Here is an 8,058-nt window from a genome sequence, read left to right as displayed (position 1 = left end):
ATGGGGGTGTTGATGGGGGTGTTGATGGGGGTGTTGATGGGGGTGATGATGGGGGTGGTGATGGGGGTGTTGATGGGGGTGGTGATGGGGGTGGTGATGGGGGTAGTGATGGGGGTGATGATGGGGGTGGTGATGGGGGTAATGATGGGGGTGATGATGGGGGTAGTGATGGGGGTTGTGATGGGGATGATGATGGGGGTGGTGATGGGGGTGGTGATGGGGTGTTGATGGGGGTGGTGATGGGGGTGGTAATGGGGGTGTTCATGGGGGTGATGATGGGGGTGGTGATGGGAGTGATGATGGGGTCTTGATGGGGGTGGTGATGGTGATGGGGGTGTTGATGGGGGTGATGATGGGGGTGTTGATGGGGGTGGTGATGGGGGTGTTGATGGGGGTGGTGATGGGGGTGGTGAGGGGGTGATGATGGGGGTGATGATGGGGGTGATGATGGGGGTGTTGATGGGGGTATTGATAGGGGTGATGATGGGGGTGTTGATGGGGGTGATGATGGGGGTGATGATGGGGGTGATGATGGGGGTGGTGATGGGGGCGGTGGTGATGGGGGTGTTGATGGGGGTGGTGATGGGGGTGGTGATGGGGGTGTTGATGGGGGTGTTGATGGGGGTGGTGATGGGGGTGATGATGGGGGTGTTGATGGGGGTGTTGAAGGGGGTGGTGATGGGGGTGATGATGAAGGTGGTGTTGGGGGTGGTGATGGGGTGTTGATGGGGGTGATGATGGGGGGTGGTGATGGGGGTGATGATGGGGTCTTGATGGGGGTGGTGATGGGGGTGGTGATGGGGGTGTTGATGGGGGTGTTGATTGGGATGTAGATGGAGGTGATGATGGGGGTGATGATGGGGGTGATGATGGGGGTGGTGATGGGGGTGATGATGGGGGTGGTGTTGGGGGTGGTGATGGGGTGTTGATGGGGGTGATGATGGGGGGTGGTGATGGGGGTGATGATGGGGGTGATGATGGGGCTGTTGATGGGGGTGATGATGGGGTTGGTGAAGGGGGTGGTGATGGGGGTGATGATGGGGGTGGTGTTGGGGGTGGTGATGGGGTGTTGATGGGTGTGATGATGGGGGTGGTGTTGGGGGTGGTGATGGGGTGTTGATGGGGGTGATGATGGAAGGTGGTGATGGGGGTGATGATGGGGTATTGATGGGGGTGGTGATGGGGGTGGTGATGGGGGTGGTGATGGGCGTGATGATGGCGGTGTTGATGGGGGTGGTGATGGGGGTGTTGATGGGGGTGATGATGGGGGTGGTGATGGGGGTGATAATGGGGGTGGTGTTGGGGGTGGTGATGGGGTGTTGATGGGGGTGATGATGGGGGGTGGTGATGGGGGTGATGATGGGGTCTTGATGGTGGTGGTGATGGGGGTGGTGATGGGGGTGGTGATGGGGGTGATGATGGCGGTGTTGATGGGGGTGGTGATGGGGGTGTTGATGGGGGTGATGATGGGGATGGTGATGGGGATGGTGATGGGGGTGGTGATGGGGGTTGTGATGGGGGTGATGATGGCGGTGTTGATGGGGGTGGTGATGGGGGTGGTGATGGGGGTGGTGATGGGGGTGATGATGGGGGTGGTGTTGGGGGTGGTGATGGGGTGTTAATGGGGGTGATGATGGGGGGTGGTGATGGGGGTGATGATGGGGTCTTGATGGGGGTGGTGATGGGGGTGGTGATGGGGGTGTTTATGGGGGTGTTGATGGGGGTGTTGATGGGGGTGATGATGGGGGTGGTGATGGGGGTGTTGATGGGGGTGGTGATGGGGGTGGTGATGGGGGTAGTGATGGGGGTGATGATGGGGGTGGTGATGGGGGTGATGATGGGGGTGATGATGGGGGTAGTGATGGGGGTGGTGATGGGGATGATGATGGGGGTGGTGATGGGGGTGGTGATGGGGTGTTGATGGGCTTGGTGATGGGGGTGGTGATGGGGGTGTTCATGGGAGTGATGATGGGGGTGGTGATGGGAGTGATGATGGGGGTGATGATGGGGGTGGTGATGGGGGTGATGATGGGGTCTTGATGGGGGTGGTGATGGTGATGGGGGTTTTGATGGGGTTGATGATGGGGGTGTTGATGGGGGTATTGATAGGGGTGATGATGGGGGTGTTGATGTGGGTGTTGATGGGGGTGTTGATGGGGGTGATGATGGGGGTGATGATGGGGGTGATGATGGGGGTGGTGATGGGGGCGGTGGTGATGGGGGTGTTGATGGGGGTGGTGATGGGGGTGTTGATGGGGGTGTTGATGGGGGTGGTGATGGGGGTGATGATGGGGGTGTTGATGGGGGTGTTGAAGGGGGTGGTGCTGGGGGTGATGATGGGGGTGGTGTTGGGGGTGGTGATGGGGTGTTGATGTGGGTGATGATGTGGGGTGGTGATGGGGGTGATGATGGGCGTCTTGATGGGGTTGGTGATGGGCGTGGTAATGGGGGTGATGATGGGGGTGGTGATGGGAGTGATGATGGGGGTGATGATGGGGGTGGTGATGGGGGTGATGATGGGGGTGCTGATGAGGATGGTGATGGGGGTGTTGATGGGGGTGATGATGGGGGTGTTGATGGGGGTGTTGATGGGGGTGATGATGGGGGTGGTGAGGGGGGTGATGATGGGGGTGTTGATGGGGGTGTTGATGGGGGTGATGATGGGGGTGATGATGGGGGTGATGATGGGGGTGGTGATGGGGGCGGTGGTGATGGGGGTGTTGATGGGGGTGGTGATGGGGGTGTTGATGGGGGTGTTGATGGGGGTGGTGATGGGGGTGATGATGGGGGTGTTGATGGGGGTGTTGATGGGGGTGGTGCTGGGGGTGATGATGGGGGTGGTGTTGGGGGTGGTGATGGGGTGTTGATGGGGGAGATGATGGGGGGTGGTGATGGGGGTGATGATGGGGTCTTGATGGGGTTGGTGATGGGGGTGGTAATGGGGGTGATGATGGGGGTGATGATGGGGGTGATGATGGGGGTGTTGATGGGGGTGATGATGGGGGTGGTGATGGGGGTGGTGATGGGGGTGATGATGGCGGTGTTGATGGGGGTGGTGATGGGGGTGTTGATGGGGGTGATGATGGGGGTGGTGATGGGGGTGATGATGGGGGTGGTGTTGGGGGTCGCGATGGGGTGTTGATGGGGGTGATGATGGGGGTGGTGATGGGGGTGATGATGGGGGTGGTGTTGGGGGTGGTGATGGGGTGTTGATGGGGGTGTTGATGGGGGTGTTGATGGGGGTGATGATGGGGGTGATGATGGGGGTGTTGATGGGGGTGTTGATGGGGGTGTTGATGGGGGTGTTGATGGGGTGTTGATGGATGTGTTGATGGGAGTGGTGATGGGGGTGTTGATTGGGGTGTTGATGGGGGTGATGATGGGGGTGTTGATGGGGGTGTTGATGGGGGTGTTGATGGGGGTGATGATGAGGGTGATGATGGGGGTGTTGATGGGGGTGGTGATGGGGGTGGTGATGGGGGTGGTGATGGGGGTAGTGGTGGGGGTGATGATGGGGGTGTTGATGGGGGTGGTGATGGGGGTTGTGATGGGGGTGGTGATGGGGTAGTGGTGGGGGTGATGATGGGGGTGGTGATGGGGGTGATGATGGGTATTATGATGGGGGTGGTGATGGGGGTGGTGATGGGGATGATGATGGGGGTGGTGATGGGGTGTTGATGGGGGTGGTGATGGGGGTGGTGATGGGGGTGATGATGTGGGTGATGATGGGGGTGTTGATGGGGGTGGTGATGGGGGTGTTCATGGGGGTGATGATGGGGGTGGTGATGGGAGTGATGATGGGGGTGATGATGGGGGTGGTGATGGGGGTGATGATGGGGTCTTGATGGGGGTGCTGATGGGGATGGTGATGGGGGTGTTGATGGGGGTGATGATGGGGGTGTTGATGGGGGTGTTGATGGGGGTGATGATGGGGGTGGTGAGGGGGGTGATGATGGGGGTGTTGATGGGGGTGTTGATGGGGGTGATGATGGGGGTGATGATGGGGGTGATGATGGGGGTGGTGATGGGGGCGGTGGTGATGGGGGTGTTGATGGGGGTGGTGATGGGGGTGTTGATGGGGGTGTTGATGGGGGTGGTGATGGGGGTGATGATGGGGGTGTTGATGGGGGTGTTGATGGGGGTGGTGCTGGGGGTGATGATGGGGGTGGTGTTGGGGGTGGTGATGGGGTGTTGATGGGGGAGATGATGGGGGGTGGTGATGGGGGTGATGATGGGGTCTTGATGGGGTTGGTGATGGGGGTGGTAATGGGGGTGATGATGGGGGTGATGATGGGGGTGATGATGGGGGTGTTGATGGGGGTGATGATGGGGGTGGTGATGGGGGTGGTGATGGGGGTGATGATGGCGGTGTTGATGGGGGTGGTGATGGGGGTGTTGATGGGGGTGATGATGGGGGTGGTGATGGGGGTGATGATGGGGGTGGTGTTGGGGGTCGTGATGGGGTGTTGATGGGGGTGATGATGGGGGGTGGTGATGGGGGTTATGATGGGGGTGGTGATGGGGGTGGTGATGGGGGTGGTGATGGGGGTGATGATGGCGGTGTTGATGGGGGTGGTGATGGGGGTGTTGATGGGGGTGATGATGGGGGTGGTGATGGGGGTGATGATGGGGGTGGTGTTGAGGGTGGTGATGGGGTGTTGATGGGGGTGTTGATGAGGGTGTTGATGGGGGTGTTGATGGGGGTGTTGATGGGGTGTTGATGGAGGTGTTGATGGGGGTGATGATGGGGGTGTTGATTGGGGTTTTGATGGGGGTGATGATGGGGGTGTTTATGGAGGTGTTGATGGGGGTGTTGATGGGCGTGATGATGAGGGTGATGATGGGGGTGTTGATGGGGGTGGTGATGGGGGTAGTGGTGGGGGTGATGATGGGGGTGTTGATGGGGGTGGTGATGGGGGTTGTGATGGGGGTGGTGATGGGGGTAGTGGTGGGGGTGATGATGGGGGTGGTGATGGGGGTGATGATGGGTATGATGATGGGGGTGGTGATGGGGGTGGTGATGGGGATGATGATGGGGGTGGTGATGGGGTGTTGATGGGGGTGGTGATGGGGGTGGTGATGGGGGTGATGATGTGGGTGATGATGGGGGTGTTGATGGGGGTGGTGATGGGGGTGTTCATGGGGGTGATGATGGGGGTGGTGATGAGAGTGATGATGGGGGTGATGATGGGGGTGGTGATGGGGGTGATGATGGGGTCTTGATGGGGGTGCTGATGGGGATGGTGATGGGGGTGTTGATGGGGGTGATGATGGGGGTGTTGATGGGGGTGTTGATGGGGGTGATGATGGGGGTGGTGAGGGGGGTGATGATGGGGGTGTTGATGGGGGTGTTGATGGGGGTGATGATGAGGGTGTGATGGGGGTGTTGATTGGGGTGTTGATGGGGGTGGTGATGGGGGTGTTGATGGGGGTGTTGATGGGGGTGGTGAGGGTGTGATGATGGGGGTGATGATGGGGGTGAAGATGGGGGTGTTGATGGGGGTGTTAATGGGGGTGATGATGGGGGTTTTGATGTGGGTGTTGATGGGGGTGTTGATGGGGGTGATGATGGGGGTGATGATGGGGGTGTTGAAGGGGGGTGTTGATGGGGGTGTTGATGGAGGTGGTGCTGGGGGTGGTGATGGGGGTGTTGATGGGGGTGATGATGGGGGTGGTGATGGGGGTGATGATGGGGTCTTGATGGGGGTGTAGATGGGGGTGGTGATGGGGTTGTTGATGGGGGTGATGATGGGGGTGTTGATGGGGGTATTGATGGGGGTGATGATGGGGGTGGTGATGGGGGGGTGATGATGGGGGTGATGATGGGGGTGTTGATATGGGTGTTGATGGGGGTGTTGATGGGGGTGTTGATGGGGGTGTTGATGGGGGTGATGATTGGGGTGTTGATGGGGGTGTTGATGGGGGTGTTGATGGGGGTGGTGATGGGGATGGTGAAGGGGGTGTTGATGGGGGTGATGATGGGGGTGTTGATGGGGGTGTTGATGGGGGTTATGATGGGGGTGTTAGGTGATGGGGGTGGTGATGGGGGTGTTGATGGGGGTGGTGATGGGGGTGGTGATGGGGGTGATGATGGGGGTGATGATGGGGGTGGTGATGGGGGTGTTGATGGGGTTGATGATGAGGGTGGTGATGGGGGTGATGATGGGAGTGGTGATGGGGGTGGTGATGGGGGTGATGATGGGGGTGCTGATGGGGGTGATGATGGGGGTGATGATGGGGGAGTTGTTGGGGGTGGTGATGGGGGTGATGATGGGGGTGATGATGGGGGTGGTGATGGGGGTGATGATGGGGGTGGTGATGGGGGTTGTGATGGGGGTGTTGATGGGGGTGTTGATGGGGGTGTTGATGGGGGTGATGATGGGGGTGATGATGGGGGTGATGATGGGGGTGTTGATGAGGGTGTTGATGGGGGTGTTGATGGGCGTGTTGATGGGGGTGTTGATGGGGGTGTTGATGGGGGTGATGATTGGGGTGTTGATTGGGGTGTTGATGGGGGTGATAATGGGGGTGTTGATGGGGGTGTTGATGGGGGTGATGATGGGGGTGATGATGGGTTGTGTTGATTGGGGTGGTGATGGGGGTGGTTAGGGGGGTGGTGATGGGGGTAGTGATGGGGGTGGTGATGGGGGTTATTATGGGAGTGGTGATGGGGGTGGTGGTGGGGGTGGTGGTGGGGGTGATGATGGGGGTGTTGATGGGGGTGTTGATGGGGGTGTTGATGGGGGTGATGATGGGAGTGGTGATGGGGGTGTTGATGGGGGTGATGATGGGGGTGATGATGGGGGTGATGATGGGGGTGGTGATGGGGGTGATGATGGGGGTGGTGATGAAGGTGGTGATGCGGTGATGATGGGGGTGGTGATGGGGGTGATGATGGGGGTGGTGATGGGGGTGGTGATAGGTGTGGTGATGGGGGTGATGATGGGGGTGATGATGTGGGTGATGATGGGGGTGGTGATGGGGGTGGTGATGGGGGTGTTCATGGGGGTGATGATGGGGGTGGTGATGGGAGTGATGATGGGGGTGATGATGGGGGTGGTGATGGGGGTGATGATGGGGTTTTGATGGGGGTGCTGATGGGGATGGTGATGGGGGTGTTGATGGGGGTGATGATGGGGGTGGTGATGGGGGTGATGATGGGGGTGTTGATGGGGGTGTTGATGGGGGTATTGATGGGGGTGATGATGGGGGTGTTGATGGGGTGTTGATGGGGGTGATGATGGGGGTGGTGATGGGGGTGATGATGGGGGTGTTGATGGGGGTGTTGATGGGGGTGGTGATGGGGGTGTTGATGGGGGTGGTGTTGGGGGTGGTGATGGGGTGTTGATGGGTGTGATGATGGGGGTGGTGTTGGGTGTGGTGATGGGGTGTTGATGGGGGTGATGATGGGGGGTGGTGATGGGGGTGATGATGGGGTATTGATGGGGGTGGTGATGGGGGTGGTGATGGGGGTGGTGATGGGGGTGATGATGGCGGTGTTGATGGGGGTGGTGATGGGGGTGTTGATGGGGGTGATGATGGGGGTGGTTTTGGGGGTGGTGATGGGGTGTTGATGGGGGTGTTGATGGGGGTGTTGATGAGGGTGTTGATGGGGGTGATGATGGGGGTGATGATGGGGGTGTTGATTGGGGTGTTGATGGGGGTGTTGATGGGGTGTTGATGGAGGTGTTGATGGGGGTGATGATGGTGGTGTTGATTGGGGTGTTGATGGGGGTGATGATGGGGGTGTTGATGGGGGTGTTGATGGGGGTGTTGATGGGGGTGATGATGAGGGTGATGATGGGGGTGTTGATGGGGGTGGTGATGGGGGTGGTGATGGGGGTGGTGATGGGGGTAGTGGTGGGGGTGATGATGGGGGTGTTGATGGGGGTGGTGATGGGGGTGGTGATGGGGATGATGATGGGGGTGGTGATGGGGTGTTGATGGGGGTGGTGATGGGGGTGATGATGTGGGTGATGATGGGGGTGTTGATGGGGGTGGTGATGGGGGTGTTCATGGGGGTGATGATGGGGGTGGTGATGGGAGTGATAATGGGGG

The sequence above is a fragment of the Lampetra fluviatilis genome, chromosome 23, assembly GCF_964198595.1.
Source record: "Lampetra fluviatilis chromosome 23, kcLamFluv1.1, whole genome shotgun sequence".
NCBI lineage: Eukaryota > Metazoa > Chordata > Hyperoartia > Petromyzontiformes > Petromyzontidae > Lampetra > Lampetra fluviatilis.
This window is presented reverse-complemented; position numbering follows the sequence as displayed.